Source organism: Paramormyrops kingsleyae, chromosome 21, assembly GCF_048594095.1.
Source record: "Paramormyrops kingsleyae isolate MSU_618 chromosome 21, PKINGS_0.4, whole genome shotgun sequence".
Classification (NCBI taxonomy): domain Eukaryota; kingdom Metazoa; phylum Chordata; class Actinopteri; order Osteoglossiformes; family Mormyridae; genus Paramormyrops; species Paramormyrops kingsleyae.
In genome coordinates, this window is record NC_132817.1 from 5,070,218 (window position 1) to 5,087,299 (window position 17,082).

The 17,082-nt window shown below is 44.7% G+C and overlaps 1 long non-coding RNA gene across 2 annotated transcripts; it reads right to left on the minus strand.

Annotated features, from left to right (window-relative positions):
• Positions 1 to 3,749: 3,749 nt before the first annotated feature.
• Positions 3,750 to 5,896, minus strand: LOC111849428 (uncharacterized). 2 transcript variants are annotated; one of them, XR_002839524.2, is made up of 3 exons: positions 5,563 to 5,896; positions 4,858 to 5,199; positions 3,750 to 4,114 (listed from the first exon to the last, which is right to left on the minus strand). It is a non-coding gene; the product is annotated as an uncharacterized lncRNA (long non-coding RNA). The 2 variants fall into 2 exon arrangements; XR_002839523.2 differs by having other exon boundaries at positions 3,750 to 4,204.
• Positions 5,897 to 17,082: the final 11,186 nt, after the last annotated feature.

Here is a 17,082-nt window from a genome sequence, read left to right on the forward strand (position 1 = left end):
ACGACTATGACAGGTGCAGGAAATATAGTTTTATTTACAAATATCAACATTGTTGTTATCAACATAATAAATGTGAATACAGATGATTATTTCGAAACAAACATGATTTATTATGCCAATGCGTACGTATTTTATGTGCATTTGCCCTGATATGACAATAAATTATATCGTGCATTGTTTTTTATGTTCGTTCTGAAAACCATGTGAAAACTGAGTAGTGCAGAGCAGCTGTAACAGTTTTATCCACGTCCCTCACGGACACTTTTGTGCACGTGCAGAACGCGGTATTTCAAAATCTGGCAGCAGCTTGATGCCCGGTCGAACAAATTAACATCCAGCTTGCTAAACCAGGTTAATGCTAAATTATGTTTTTTACTTTTCATGATACTTTAGCTCTGTACTGTTCTGTTGTATACACTGTCGCACCGGCGGGGCTCATGTCCCAGCATGCCCCGCGTGCAGTTGTAAATAGCCATTGTTGTGTTATTGCTGTTATTGTTAATTAATAGGTAATTGCTTATTGTTGCGCATGTGTTTACATGTGTCTTGTGTGTACCCGGTCTGATCCTCGTGTGTAATTAGCTTACATAAATGTCCCACCGTGGATGCGTCTTACAGTTCGTTGTCTGACAACTTTGTGTTTCTTACATATAATTATGTTTGGTGCTCTTTGGGTGCCTGGTGTAATCCTTGTACGGATTATTAATTGACGGGATGTTCCCCGACAGAGTAGCCTCTGTGTTTCTCTGCTCGCGATACCTCCATCTGCCCGTCGCAGCAATACGTTATTTAAATTTAAGTTTTAATTGAAAGCATGGTGAAATTGTTCATTTATATATGAATTTAGTCGAGACACGACATACACAATGTCTAAAATTAGTCTGCTTTTGGTATTATAAGACGTCCACAATGACCACATTTGGACTATAAATAGCCCATACATGGAGGTCCCACGGCCGTCAATACTAGACGTTCATTAGACGTCAAAAAAAGACGTCGCCTGGCGTTACAAAACAACCCCTTCAGTGGACCAAAATTGGACGTCCAAAAACGACATATTAAAGATGTCATTCCGACGTCACTATGCGCAGTGGGATAGATCTTAATTATGATACGTCACTTACATCATTAACACACGGCCTTAAACACGACTTACTATTCCCGTTTGTCGAAGTGCTGCGGCTGCTTTACACAGATCCCTGATTCTGTTTCCGTTATTTTTCCATTTGTGCAGAATTACAGGGCATCTTTCACATTCTTAAATTCTCCATGACGAATTAGTGCAGAATTATCTTAAATTAATGCGTTTTTAAGGTTATTAAGAAAGTATAGTAAATTGGAAAAGATATCCCTATTCAACTGTATTACATCTTTTATCCTCATAGCCAAGGATGTAGGGGGTTCAGGGGTGACACGTCCCCTCAATATTGAGCTGGGGGGGGGGATTATCCCCTTCAATAATATCATATATAAGATAGATATTTTGATGATCCAGCATGTAATAGAGATTAATGTTCCCTAATTAATCTCATTATAATATTAACTAAATGCTATATCTGGGATAGGCTCTGGACCCCCTGCAATCCTGAACAGGATAAGTGATTTCAGAAAATGTGTTTATATACACAAATAAACTTACTGTAGATTCCATGTCTGTAAAATGCCACGCTTATAAAATAAAAAGAACAAAATAATGCCTGAACACTTTATTCAGATTTCCGCACTCCTTACGAACACACACACCGACCAAAAGAAACTCCCGGTCTTTTTTTCCTTTTATCCTCCTGGGAACTTCGAGCGCCCCCTCTTGGATCCAAAAGAAACACTGTCAACTTACAACAATAAGAAACAAACATTACAATGTCTTTGTTTAATTCGAAGGTCCAAAAATCTGCCTGCGTGAGACATCCTTTAGGTGTTTCATCAAGCTCATCTTTGGGTCTAGTCCAGTACATAGTTGAGCTGATTATTAAAATAATATAAAAAGTTAGACGTCACACATGATGTGCTGGTTGAGCAAAACAAGCAATATTTACGAGCAGCTTTGTGACACGTGAGACCTACAGAAACTACCATAGAAGCTGCTGATGATTAGGGTGAGGTACCAAAGACCATGACGAATATCTGGCTGAAATGTTCTGAAGTTCGGTGATCGCTCGATGCAGGTTGGTTGTTTCCAGTAGCTTTATAGCAGGGGTGTCAAACTCCAGTCCTGGGGGGCCGGAGCCCTGTGTTCTTTCCTGTTCCACCACAAATGATTCAGCTCAAGAGCTGTGTGGTAATTAGCACAAGGAGTTGAATCAGGTGTGTTAAATGAGGGGAAACCAAAAAATGTGCAGGGCTCCGGCCCCCCAGGACTGGAGTTTGACACCCTTGCTCTGTAGCAATATCCAGAAGGTCTGGTTTTGGACAAGAAACACTTTACAGAATGTGTATTACAGCTGCAAAACATGGCAGCTCATCACATGACAATAAACTCACACATTGTACATAGTATGTCTTACTACTTCTGGAACATGAATATTTTCTTGTAGGAAGTACTTTGATAGGTTTAACACTAGGTGGCAGTATTAAGCCAATTTTAAATGGCAGGGTGGTTCACAGCAATATATGCAGCATTCAGTAACGCGTCCTGAGAAGGGTGAACATAATAGTTAGATTTGTGTGACCCTTCCTCTCTAGTAAAAGATCCTCCTCTTGAATAGTAACGTAAATTGATGCTATAGTCACTTAAAGGGGAAAGAGAGGCCATGACACTCACTGTGGGTCAGATTGTCTTGTGCAGTCACTCACTGACAGAGGTGCCCTACTTCCCATTGGCTACTTCAATGGTTCCCAGTAGATTAGACTGCAGTGACTGACAGGTCAGTAACAATGTCCACCTTGCATTCAGGGGCCACTTTACCACCATCTCCTCCAAAATCTACTCTAAAGGTCACACCCTTGGTCTCCATAGTCATAAGTGCCCTAATGACAAATACTTCAGGCTAATACCACAAGGCCTCTGAAATGCGCATGAACTGTTTACCTTTGGCTTATGGATCCAGGTCGTTAATTATCACGGTATGTCTTTCCCTCTTAGCCGTGAGTGCTTCTCATGCCTTTGTTGTCCAAAGCACGCTCTGAATGCACCCTGGCAGTATGACCGGCCACGGCATCCATTATCTCAACAAAAAAATTCAGCGCGATTCGCTCCCACAGAACGGCACACAGCAAGTCAAACTGAAGGAATTCCGATGTCGTAAAAATGTTTGGCATTTGCATCAATAGAAAGCATCTGGCCGCTTACAGGATGGAGGGCGTGCCAAAAACCCACCCTTTATGTGAAGAGGCAGATCTTGGTTGGCTGGACAAAATGTGGTGCCTGTCAATTCAAACAACTGTCATTCTATCCCTGGGAGTCAACCGTAAAGAAATGATATTGCAATGCGCTTTCAGCCCAGTGCTACATGTCAAAATAGAGGTAAAGACACACAGAATTACTATCACTATCAAATTGGTTAATTGTCTTCACTCTCCCACTTTCTCTTATTCATCTAATCATCATAATCCACGGATGTGGTTTACAGTTTACACATCATACTATTAAACAGGGATTAAGTCTGACAAATAAAAAATGATCTCGATGGTTTTAAATCTATCAGTGTATCATTCAAATACAATTCCAAGATAGCAAGAAGCCTGGGACACTTTACTATAGCTAATAAAATAAAATTTTTGTTGATGAGGACTTAAAAAATACTCCAAAAAACTTTTAAAATATCTGTTTAATGGCTCATTCCTTTTATATAAAAAGCAGACACTTGCAATGCGCTTTCTTGGCTGTCATGCTTTACGACGACGTTCGAGTTCCTCCTGGCTACATTCTCTAGATGTCAAGTAGCAGAATGTCCAGAATCCAGCAGAAGAGAAATTTGTTAAGTGTGTAACTGCTACAGCATGCAAGCCATTCCAGAGTGATCTCGTCCCTGTTTGGGATGCCTGGATAGCGATGTGGCTGGTGAAGCTCTGCCAGAAGACAAGGCTCCTAGAAGGTTTTTATTTCTCTGGAGGTTTGGTGTAAACCCACAGTGTCTGCCGTGGCTGTCAAAGATGACAGAGGAACGCTTTGCACCTGCCGGTAACCCCCCCCCCCAAAAAAAAGAACAGTCAATCTAAAAAACCTTGATTTCACTTCTTAGGTGGTTTGGCTGCAACTCAGCTCCTGAGGAAAAGACGTCATAATCAGAGCAATATTTGGTGTTATTTTGTGGCTGTATTCGAGATGCCCTCTAAAACCGGGCAAGATGTAAATTCTTGCGAATACCAGTTCTCCCCCCAGAATGGAAATTCTTGCCATAGTAATACCAGTTCTCCCCCAGGTACGGCTCTTACTGCCATTCTTGTACGGCCCATTTGACAGAACATTCCGGCGTGTGCCAGACCATTTACATAAATGTTTTAAATTGCCCCCTCGCTGGAGCATTCGAGGCAAATGGCGGGAGGCAGCGAAAACAATGTTGTGCTGTGTGGTATGTTTGTTAAAGGAAAGCGAAATGATGTCAGTTGTACATGGAGACGCCAGGAAAGGGTGGACCTGTGGGGGGGGGGGGGGGTGTTTCCACGAGCAAATGTAAGCACCATGTGAGCTGTGGGCTACTGGCATATAGAAGGCACAAAGCTAGTCAGTATAGAGGCTCCAGACACCAGCTTTTATTCCAACAGGACTGTGTTATTTCTGTAGTTTCTGCTCATAAAGATTCCTTTGTCCCTGTAAACCCCCACCACCAGTGCCACATGACGCGACTTCATAGAGACTGATTTGGAGAGCACCCATACACCCAAATTCCTCCATAATTAGCTCAGCGAGAACCTCACCTAATTTGTCTGCCCGGAGAACGTTTCAGGAAACTGGAGGACCAGAGGCTGCACATCCATGGGGCGATGTTCACCTCGGGATCTGCCAGGCAAAAGAAAGCTGCACATCCACGGGCTGATGTTCATCTCGGGATCTGCCAAGCAAAGCAAAGCTGCACATCCACGGGCCGATGTTCACCTCGGGATCTGCCAGGCAAAGCAAAGCTGCACATCCACGGGGCGATGTTCACCTCGAGATCTGCCAGGCAAAGCAAAGCTGCACATCCACGGGGCGATGTTCACCTCGGGATCTGCCAGGCAAAGCAAAGCTGCACATCCACGGGGCGATGTTCACCTCGGGATCTGCCAGGCAAAGCAAAGTATCAGGTTACAAAAAAGCCTCCCAGGAATTTTTCCAGCAAAGCGACACGCTTCATCGTGGCAGAACAAACCTGCTCATCATGTAGCAGGAGCTGAGTATTATTGTGGAGATGGAGTCAGAAGGTCTTTCCTGAGTCATGGTACAAATATGGAAATAACTAGGCCACGAGAATGAACGCTTCATGGAGCAAGTTAAAGGAACATGACACTAAGAAATCTCAAATATCTATAAAATCTCCAACTTAATAAAAGATTTGGATCCATAAATGTTCAGTGACTTTTTTGTTTTATTAATAAAACCCCGTTTAAATTCTCATTTTTGGGAGCAGAGATGTTTTTACTCACCTTAAACAATGTGCACAGATTTCAAAAAACCACACGAAAAGCGTCAGCATTCATTCCCCTTCACTTCGCTCCAGGAATTTCCAAGTGTTCTCTGTTATGGCTCAAGACTCTGCTCCTTTTCAGGCCAAACCAGGCCCGACTCCAAAAACAACAGAGATCTGGCATCTCTCTAGCAATGCAAGGAGACCAGCAGGATGAAAATATTAGCGTTTCCATGGAGATGGGATGGGGGTCGGAAGAGGTTCGTATTGGACCTTCAGGTCCTTCAGCACCGTGCGTAGTGCTAAAACTCTCCAGATCCAACTGGAACAACTTTTCTGGCGATTTTATCTGCCACGACGAAATCAGAAATAAATTTCAGTAATATATCTGTGCTCTCAGATGAAATATTTGCGGGAAATAGTAGCTTGGACGTACATGAGGTCTTGTTTTATTTTGTATAATACATTCTACAAAAACCGAGCTTTTTTTGGACAATATATGAGGTTCCTGGATTTACATGTTAATATCCTAAGTCCCAGAGCGTCACATGGTTTTGGGCTCATGGGAACTTGGGGTAAAGCTGTCAGTAATAATGGATCCAGTGAATCTGTGCTTTCCCAAAGCCTCCGTTTTACACCCTTTTGGTGTGCGGCTCAGGCCACCTCCATGACACAGCCGCGATGAGCTGATCCAGGCCGTATCCCTGCTTACAGTGGGGCATGACATCGTCTCCTTTGGGTCTGACTTCAATGGCTGCAGACTCAAATGTCGTGATTGGCAACGGTTTGATTAAAATGATGCGTACGGGCGTGTTTGAAGTTTTGACACATCCTGACAGTGACCCTGAATCCGAGATTCAATGTGCCTGACTTTGGCTCTTCTCAACATACATAAAACCTAGATTTACGCAAAAAGTATCTATGATGGTGTTGAAAAAATTTGGGGCGGAGTGATGGCAGTATAACTTCTTACCGGCTAATTTTACAGGCACTAAATAGTAGAATGACAGACTCCTGATACATTGCTCATAATTTTTTTTAAATCATTATTTACTGTGTTCTTTGCTGTAAGATGTCTTAAATGGTATGGGAAGGTAAATCCAATTTATATAACGTTCGATTTACATAAGGATTTGTGGTACAGATTACTTACGTCAGGTGAGAGGTGCCTGTATTTAGGCTTGAACCTGCTCCATCCATATAATAATGTCTGTTCAGCTCCAGAATATTCTTGGTCCTCTCAAAGGAAGACGGTGACCTGTGGTGAGATCCCCTTAAATTATGTCATGCTTGCCTGTGTGTCTGGTATGATCTTTAAAATATTTATCATTCTTTTTCTGCATTTTGGCAAAATTCCAGACATCTGAAATTTGTCTAAGAAAAACAGCCGCTCTTGTTTTCTGTAAGGTACAGTCTTTACATATTTCTCCAAAGTGCATCAAGTTTGGCATGAAAAAATACCCACAGGTACTGAAAGCAGCTGTCCGTTTGAAACTTCACCGCAAACATCTCACACTAATCTCTTTCAAAGACTCACGGGCTGAGGAGTTGTGTTTTAACTTCAAAATTTCCATCTTAGGGACTGGAAACTTGAGATGGGCAAGACTTCAACAGACCCACTGCAGAGCAGGACAATTTGATTAATAACTGCAAACCAAAACAATGCCATGGATTGTTCCCCGTTCACTTTCATAAAGTCACACTGTGAATTATTTGTGGGGCAGCTTTTATTTTCTCTCCCCGGTTCTTGGCTTTCAGAAGAATAGTGTGTCTCCCAGCAAAACATCCATCACACGTTTCCCAGTCCTCTCATTTCAGCTGCCATCCATCTACCTGGCACCATCGCTGGAAAATGGCTGTCCATGATGTGGCAGATTTAGCAGAGATTAAATGTTACTGAACAGGGTAGGTGTTGTCTACCTTTTGTCCCCTTTGTCTCGCTGTCTGGAATGGCGAAGTCATCTGGTGACTGCTCTCTGCTCAATGGCCAACACCCATGCCAACTCCCATCGTCAATGTATGCGCTCTGAGCCATGTAAGCCATCTGGATGGGGCTACATTCAGCCGATTCCACCCTAAGCCTGGCAGATGCCCAGCCACCAGTAGATGGTGCTATGGAGCAATGAGAGTCACCTAAACCACCTGACGCCCAGCTCGGTGAGGGCCAAACCCCCTCTAAGAAGCACAGACGCTCTCCGGGTTATGATGGGGTTACGTTCCGATTTATCGTACGGCGAAAATATCATAAGCCTAAAATGCAAATTAATACCGCACACCTAACCTAACAAACATGATACTTAAAGTATATATCTAGGAAATGAACAGCTTCCTGTTTGCCCCACTTATAAACTGGATATTCACCGAATCAAGGTTAGATATCTGTGTCAAACAGTTTCTGCTGCCGGATCCTTCCTGGCACTTGCTAAGGGTCTCTGTTTACCGTTTTCATGGTCCGTATTGTCAGGGCAAACATTCAGTTCAGTTCCATTCTGTGACCCCACAGTTTGCCTCAGGGTAGGAAGCCCCAGAATTCTGTTCTACTCAAACATATTCCATGAAACAGCCTGTTTGATAAAATGGTGAAAATGCATTAAACTCCTTATTAACTGTTAATTAAGGGGCCTAACCAATAGGGGAAAAGTAGACATTCTACAAACAGATAACAAATCGAAACAGTGAACACATAACGCTGCGGAACCAAAACCGTGCCATAGCTGACCAATCAACGCAGAGCCTTCAGGGGTCTTTCACTCCATATAAACCAGCGCATCTACAGAGAAAATCGGCACAGTAGCCCAACAAGTCACACTTGTTTTGTGTCAGATCTTTCTCTGGTCCAGCTCCCAGAGTCGGCAGAGTGATTTCACCATTGGGTCCCAGAGTAAGACCCTTAATCCCCAGTTCCTCCAGGGATTGTCTGACCCTGCCATTTCAAATGTAAATAATAATAAAGTAAAATTTAAACGTGGGCCAGAGCAATGATCTAAGTCAGGAGAGGCTCAGCTTGTATACATCCTGCGAGCTTTCACAATGACCACCATAAAGAAGGCTTACTATTCACATATTTTCTGTGTGAAAACATTATCGTCTTAGAAAAGTAAATAATCAGGCAGAAACAAAGACACAAGACAAAGACTTGATACTTAATGTTCACAAAAATAAAACTTGTGTCACAGTAGAGTTGGGTACCCTAGAATGTCAGAAGCTCGTCACACGTTTGCCGTAACAGGAATTTGCCCGGTGACATTTCCCAGACTCTGTCCTCCCACATCCTACACGTTGCTTATAAGATGCATGACTGAAGCAGGCCGTCCCATGGTGAATGGGCAAAGTATGTTGGCAGGTCACCAGAAGCACATTTGAATGTGACAGCATTTCAAATGAGAGAATAAAATGATATAATTAGTTTTTCAAAGCACTAGTTCCTGAAAACGCCCACATTTCTTGCCTATCCCAAACTAGGAAATGCTTCATTTGGGAGTGGAAGAGTATGTGACTGCATATAAAACGCGAGACAGCCATGTTTCAGCTTGTTGAGGTGATGACACAACATTCCCAGCAGTGATGATTGACCTACCTTTCCTACTGGTTATATGAATGGAATTATTGAGTAAACATTATGCAACTCTAAAAATCACCTAGTTTTCTCTCATGGTAGAACGGGCTGGTGCACTGGCTGAATGTGTAACACTGTTGCCTGTCACCTCCAGGCTTGTGCCTTCAAATCCTGATATCGCTCTCTGAGGTTGGCCATGTCCTCCTGCAGAACATGATGAGCGGTTGAAAGATGGGTGGATGTTTCGAAATAGTTCCTGGGTTTTATGAAGGTGCTGGTTAACTACGATTTTTGTAGCATGTCAGGGACATGAAGTGAACCTGCTATAGAAGAAATGGTCACGGTTCCATCTCACTGGACCAGCCCCAGTAATAACCGGACTCCCCCGGAAATACCCTGTTTTTGAGACTACAGCCAGCTGATGGTGTTCAACTCAACACCACGCCAAGATGAAACTAGTGGCTCAGTAAGAAAAATTATCCACCAAAACATGGATAACACAGAAAAGAACTTTAATTGGTGCTGAGACTCACCACGGACAGGTCTACCCATTGGCAGAACAATACAGTGAAGAAATTGTTATACATCATTTCACATTACAGTAGGTTATGGTCAAGTAAACAATTAATCATAAAAATTATGATTAATCCAGCATTTGAAAGTACATAAGAATAAAAAAACAATGAAATGCTTCTTCTCTTATATAATGTCTCATTTGAGTCAAATCCACGCTCTGTGTCGTCACACTGTCGTCATTTTGGCTGAGCTGAGAGTCTGGATGCGGAAGACTCAGCTTGAACCCCCTTAGCAACATGACTCACGGTCTGTTCTCCTCCTAAATGCCTGCATACTTGACTGATCACACCCTTTGACCGCATAGCATGCAGGTGTTGCTCATCGTGCCGCTGTTTATATCCGCTGCCCACCAGTTTAACAGTCCCGCTAAGGTGACTGCCGTGGGCACTAAGGACGTGGGTTTGCCCCCGAAATAGGCGCAGACTCAAAATGCAGCGACCAAACTGCCATGATCTACGGCAAGATTTAACTGAAAATGCTTCTGTAAATATCCACACGCGTAAACCTGTAGACAACTGCTAAACTGTTAAAATTCATAGCAAACAAAACACTGTATTGTTTACCCATGATTCATAGCCTGGCTAGGGTGCATTGTGGGTACCAAAATACCCTCCACACTCTCGCTGTTGGATCTGTGGTGGACTACTTTAACTGTCTAACTTAATTTACTTCCAGACTCAGAAAAGCGGAGTGTAAAAGCCAGAGAAGTGCTGTTTACGCAACACATTTACCCAACTTAACCAGGATACCATTTTTATTACTTCAGCCTGTCGAGTCAGAGACAAAGAAAGGAAAATCCAAGATGTGTCCTTATTTCTGGACTAAAATTAGATGACAGTGCCTTGATTTATCTGGAAAGTGGGGAAGGAATGCATTCCCCCAACTTCTCTGGGCAGGAAGTTTCGGAATCACCAAGGAAACCAGGCAAAACACTTGATTGGCTTATTTTTCCGAAGGGTTTCTCATAAAGAACCCGGTGCCAGGACTTCTAGCACTTTGTAGCACAGAGCTGTGTGACAGAGTCCCATGGGCGTGACAAACACATCCAGCAGAACGACAGCCAGCGAAATACACGCCACGTAACAGGGGGAGATGCAAAAGTACAGCATGCAAGTGCGGCACCAGCAAAAGCTAATGCGTTACGCTGCGAGCCGCGCAGAAGCGTTAGCTCAGCGGCAGCGTAATTAAGTCATCCCGCGGAAGACAATGACATTTACGATCTCTTGCTCGTTTGTGCAAACAGGCTAATTCTGGTTGACACAAGAGCAGAGGGTGCTGTTATGTGGTTAATCAAGAGCCTAGCTAGAAATGTCACCTTGAAGCCCCTGTTCTTAACCCAGCTGTCTATCGCAGTCCATGCCATGTGAGAATTGCATGCGCATAACATGCGATGTTGATATTAATATTGAGCATTGCCCAGCCCTATAATATACTGCAGCCATTTTTCGGATTCAGTACAAAACACCCTAATTTGCATTGTGGTGTCATTCAGCGGCGGTGCCAGAGTTAACACCAGTGGAAAAGCTAAACCTTGAGGTACCTAGTGCAGTACAAAAGCGCCCATAGGCGGCTGCCTAGAGCGCCACCTTCTGAAGGGGTGCTGACTTAGCAAACCAGTTTCAATTTGCCTCAGACAGGGGGCGCTGGTGGTGAAGCTTGCCTAGGCAGCCACATGGCCTTTGACCAGTACCCCAAATAATCAAGTGCTACGTCTTTGTCCCTCACCCTCCATTCTCTCCATGTACTGGTGAAAGAAACTTCACAAAAGGGTCAATTTGCAGAATCTCCAGATGGCAGGTTCTCCAAAAACGTGACTGTCACTTGTCCTATTCGCTTGTCCATTCTGCAGCTCAGAGTGAGACAGGAGATGAATCCAGCAAGTACAGGGCAGGGATACCAGTCCATCGCAGAGCACACACACATACACACACACACACACACACACGCTACGGGCAATATAGAGAGACCAGTTCATGTCCAACTTTTGGACACTGGAGTGCCCAGAGCATGCTAACATGCTAACATGCTAACTCTTCACAGATACCGAGCAGGGATTCAAACCCCAAACTCTGGAGGTGTGATGCTACACTGCTACCCCCCAGGGCCACTGCGTAGCCCAGCAGCAGCAGTAGTTGTAGAAGCATAGCTGGGGAGGGGGGGGGGGGGGGCTATTAAATCAGTGGCATGTGCGTTAGCTGCCCAGCTAAAAATGAACAGGCTGACATCAAGATGAAACAAACAAACATGGAAGCGTCAGGTTGCCCGCTAACGACTAGCAGGCTAAGAGTAGCACACGCGGTGCGCAGGGAGACGGAGATGGTGGAGAGCGCATTCCAGCCCACAGCCCAGAGGAATGAGGTAATGTCCCTCGGCTCCTCCCCACGCAGGCCCAGCCACTGCTAAGCCAAGCAGCTTCTTGTGCCTAGACTTCAGTCCAGCAGTTTTAGGCATGTGACATAGTTTTGAAAAGGTTAGTAGGTAGCCGGTGTTAAAGGTGAGGCAGATGTTATTTAAGTACTTTTACTACTTCTAGAGGAGAAAATAGCAGTTTGTTTCTGTTCTTTGGTTTCCGAGACACCAAAGGTCCAGCGTCTCTGTCTCACCCGCATGGTGACAGACCTGCTGCAGGATGGAGAAGCTCACGCTGGCTTCAGTACATCATCACACCATGAAATATCATGTGTTCATTTTCATCGCCCTTCCCCACCCATTTTACATGCCTGGTTAAACTGGCATTTCTATCAATGAACGATGTTAAGCCCTTATACCCCTGACCTTTGACAATGTGGAGTTTGATAAGTGATAATAGGGGCCGTTGTAAAGGGGGGGGGGGTTAGAACAAATATAAATTTGGATCATAATTGGATTGGTCTTGGGTGGGGGCCCAGTATGACATATTATCTGGGGGCCTAAAATCACCAGCCAAGGGCAGAATGAGGTATTTACTGGTCCCAGCCAAGGGCATTAGGCCAGAATGAGGTGCTTACTGGTCGAGTCCCAGCATGCAGTGCCCTTGAGCAAGGTGTCTGACCTGAATGCTGTGAGCAGGCTTCCATCTGTGTCAGCGCCAGTCTCTCTGGGACCCTCCCGATTATTGGCGTATTATTTTTATCACCCCCCCTCCGCTGTCCAGGCCTCGATTTGTTCCCGTCCCCCAGCCGATTCCGCTCCGTCCCCGTCCTCGCCGCCCCTCCCCGTATCTCGCGGATCTATCTGCCTGCGTGACTCACCCTCGATTCTCACAGCCCACATCTGGATTTCGTAAAGATCCGTTAAAATTCCTGACATGACTGCGTTACTGCTCTTGGCGTCATCCTGGGTCCCTCTGCAGCTGTGTCGTGTCACAAACATCCATGAGTCCTCCGGGGCTCCAGGAAAAACAAGACGAGTTTAACCAAACAGCCCTAAACAGCCCCCCCACCACCACCCCAGTTTGCCATTGTTTGTACCAGTATGTAGGTCACAAGGCTGCATCACGTCCTGTAAAACATGAACATACACAACACAGGAACTTGTAAAATGTTGTCACTGTTGTGGACACTTCAGTCTGCCATTAAAGAAGCAGGTCAGTCAGCTTTATATCAAAGTGCATTCAATTCACATTCCAAACCTGTTGTACACAATCATGCTTTTGACATGAAAGTCAAAAATATTTTGTTTATTTAAAGTGTATTCTCATGTCTCTGTTTTTTTTCTGGGCGGGGGAGGTGAATGATTGAAACTGTGGGTGTTGAGTTCAGGGAGTCTAAAAACGACTTCGGTCCATTTGAGAGAAAACGCCAGCAAGAATTCAAGGCATTTTTATTTTTAATTTTCTGGCCAAATGTGAAGCAAAAAATATATTGCATTCTGAAGTTCAGCTTTAGCAGAGCTTAGAACACATACATATATATATATAACCACGCAAACATACATACCATTTATATTTGTACGCTCATATATAGCCCACTTTTACAGCCTGTCTCTTTCCATTTAAGGGTAAGAATAAGGGCCCTTATATTAGTGTGGCCAACTGAAATACCACTTAACAAATGTATACTGTAAAAATAACGCTTAAAAACTCCCAAAGTCTCAAGTATGCCAGACTGTTTGTTTCGGCAACAAATGAGTCAAGCCTGGAAGGAGTGCCTTCATTCTTTCTGTCAAACTGCGTCCAGGTGTCTCTGATCTCCTCTTGAAGCTGGTTTGCAAGAGAAGCAGAATAATGTGTGTAAATTATAGTCTAATTCAGGTAAGGAGCCCAAGGAGATGTATTAAGGTCAAAATTTAAAGTCAATATCTGTAATGACCTGTTATTAAGTGTTGTTAAATTCCTAATTCATTAAGACATCACCTTTTAGCGATTAGTTGTCAGGAGAAACGGCAAAACACCGCTAAGAAATCAGCAGCTTGAACGCGTTAGAGCCACATTGCGCACTCTGAAATTCCTGTACTGACGCAGTTTGGGAATTTGAGGACGCCCCTACGCCTTTGAGAATGCGAGGGGCTGACTCTCAGTCGCGTGCGCGCGGTGCTGCGCGCTGTGCTTAACGACCCCGTAACGATGTCAGTAATGACTGTTTTGTGCTGTCTAAATACCCCATAACAAAGGAAGGAGATTTCACTGCAGATGCTATTAATGTCAATCATTCCAACCCCCCCCCACCCTCGTTGGAATGATTGACATTGTCTTGGGTCGGAATAACACAGCGTTAAGCATGCGCCCTCTCTCAGGACCTGTGGCGTCTCGGAGAGAAGCAGCGCGGCCTGACCTCTGTGCTGCAGGGTCGCCGCTGCGTGTCTGAAATGCGACCCCGCCCTCGCAGTCACGGGACTCTTGGAATTCCACTGAAAGGCTTCGCGAATGACACATTCCCGTGGCGGGGCCCTTTCCCATTTACACAAGGAAACCTCCCAGTACTGCTTCTTAGGCCTCGCATAGGGAGCGCGCTAGGAACGCGCCGGCGAGTCTACGACGCGCGGCTCCTCTCTCCGCCGCCGCTGCCTCGGACCCCCGAGCGCAGGAGTCACGATGCATTAATAATCCGAAGGAATGCTGTTTTGAAAGTGTGGCGTAACACATGTTGCATTCGTTATGTGTATATTTAAACCGTTATCCTTGGGTCTAGACATTACCGTTATTTATATTTACGCACATGCGTCTTGAAAATGATCCGTATGGCAGGCATGGTCTTTAAAGTAAGCGACGAGAGTTAAAATACGGCCTCCGAGGTAATCCGAGCTAAAGAATGCAATTTTGGGATGCTAGTCAGCTATTCCTTAGTCTTCTCAGAGCCAGAGAGACGGTCCCCAGAGACAATGAACGGCTGGCCTGCTAAATGTTTGCTGCACAAATAATGAGGCATCGTGCTATACTTTTATCTTCAAAGGTCTAACTAAATCGGGAGGTCGAGAAGAAGCGAGCACAGTCCTCAGATAATACCTGCTGTTCTAATCTAATGTATTTTGTGATTCGTGTTATGAATCAGTCAGCGCTCCTGTGCAAAGCAAAAGTAACCGAAACTTACACCTGACCTTAGTTTATGCTACATTTAACGACGATGGCTGCACGACTCCAGATATTTCCTCTAGTTAATGATTTGCCTCTCAAAGTGTTGTTGAGGAGTTTAGACCTACTCCATGCAGGGATACGGTGGTATTTTTGGGTTGGTGGGGATCTACAGGTCATGCTGGAGCATTTCATTGAGGTTTGAATGTGCCTTCAGCTATTCTGACAGAAAATAGCTTGTTAGGGAGCTCAGGATTTCGTCAATGATGGACAGTCCTTCAAGTCCCGGTACAGCAAAGTATTCCAATGACACCTCTGTGCTTCACTGGTGGAATGAGGTTCTTGCTTTCAAATGCAACGTTTGGTGCAATGTCTGCCCCAGAGCATCGTTAAAGGACATTTAAAGTTCAAGCCTGAGACAAGCATTCCTGTCCTGCCTGGTTAGTCATGGTGTCAGCCTTGCCACCCTCCCTTCTGTCCATTTTCTTCATGTTTGTTTTCTGAAGGTTGAATCATGAGCTTCAGCTGAAGCAAGGGCAACCAACAGGTTCCTGGACATTTTCTAAATGTCCTGACTTTAAATGCGTGAGTAGAAGGGCCACACCAGAGCATGTTGTTTTGGTCAGATGCTAAAATACTACGGAGAGCTTGTAGGCCTTTTCCGTGTCGACACATATCAGCAGCAGGTCTTCAGGAATTTGTTTATGCTCTGAAATCTCCGCTCTAGCAACTTTACTCCAGTGGTAAAGGCTGAAGGTAGTATTAATCAGCACGGACCCGCATGCAGCCTGACTGCTTATCGAGGAATTCAAACAGGCTCCCCGCTTGCATGGCGGTGGTGGTTAGTTAAACATTGCTTGAATGGAAAGCAGACACATGAAACGAACACGGGAAGCACCAAACGGCAGCGGCGGACCCTCCCCCCCGCCACACTACAGCCTATGGAACGCTGGCTGCACATGGACGGATACTGCTGATCCGCTGCTGGCTTTCTGTTTAGGCGAGATTGACTCTGGATGATTTGTTGAGGGAAAGTACAAATTATCAATTTATGGCCACCAGTTGTTTTTTTTATTTTACTTTTTTTTTATTTGGACTTCACCAAAGTGGTTGGCTTAACGACTGCTTGGGTGTAATTTTAAGCGAGAGATGTGCAAATAGCATCAGGACGTAAAGGCCGTAATTCCCCAAAATGGGAGGGTCGCACAGGGAGGGGCGGCCGGGGACCCAGGCGGCGGTGTCGTGATGGTATTTGCCGGCATTGTGACGAGTTCTGGACACGTTGTTTTTCAGAGAGAATCAAGCAGCCTTTTCAGTGCTAAAAAGAGAGGGCATTCCACACATAGCTGTGGGATCACTCTCATAATCAGAGCTTGTACAGACAGTTCAAAAAATGTTGTTGGTATGATGCCATGTTTTTTTTTTTCCCTGAACCCAACTGCGCCACGTGTCCAGCCTCGAACTCCAGTGAGGAGTGGACAACGATACGATTCTTAGCATATTCTTAGCCTCCAGTTGCTAAGACGAGTGAAAAAACATTACTTGTTTACCAATATTTAAACATATATCTATCTTTCAACCACCTGTCCTATTCAGGGTCAAAGAGCCTGTCCCAGGCAGCCAGGGTGCATCTGAACGGGGTGCCAGGCTGTCGCAGGGCAATTTAGAAACACCATTTATCCATACAGGGATCTGAACCCCCAACTCTGGCTGTGTGAATCCACTGTGCCACCCCTAATATTGCTAAAGGTACTGAAAAACTACAGCCACATGCATCCTTTGGTGGGAAGCAGTCAGACAGTCCTGGGAGGAACTGGGTTCTAAGGGCCTTGCTCAGGGGCGCAGCAGTGAAATGACTCTGCGGGATTGGAACCAACTCCCTACCAATCACAGGCACCATCGCCCAGTCACTTCACTTT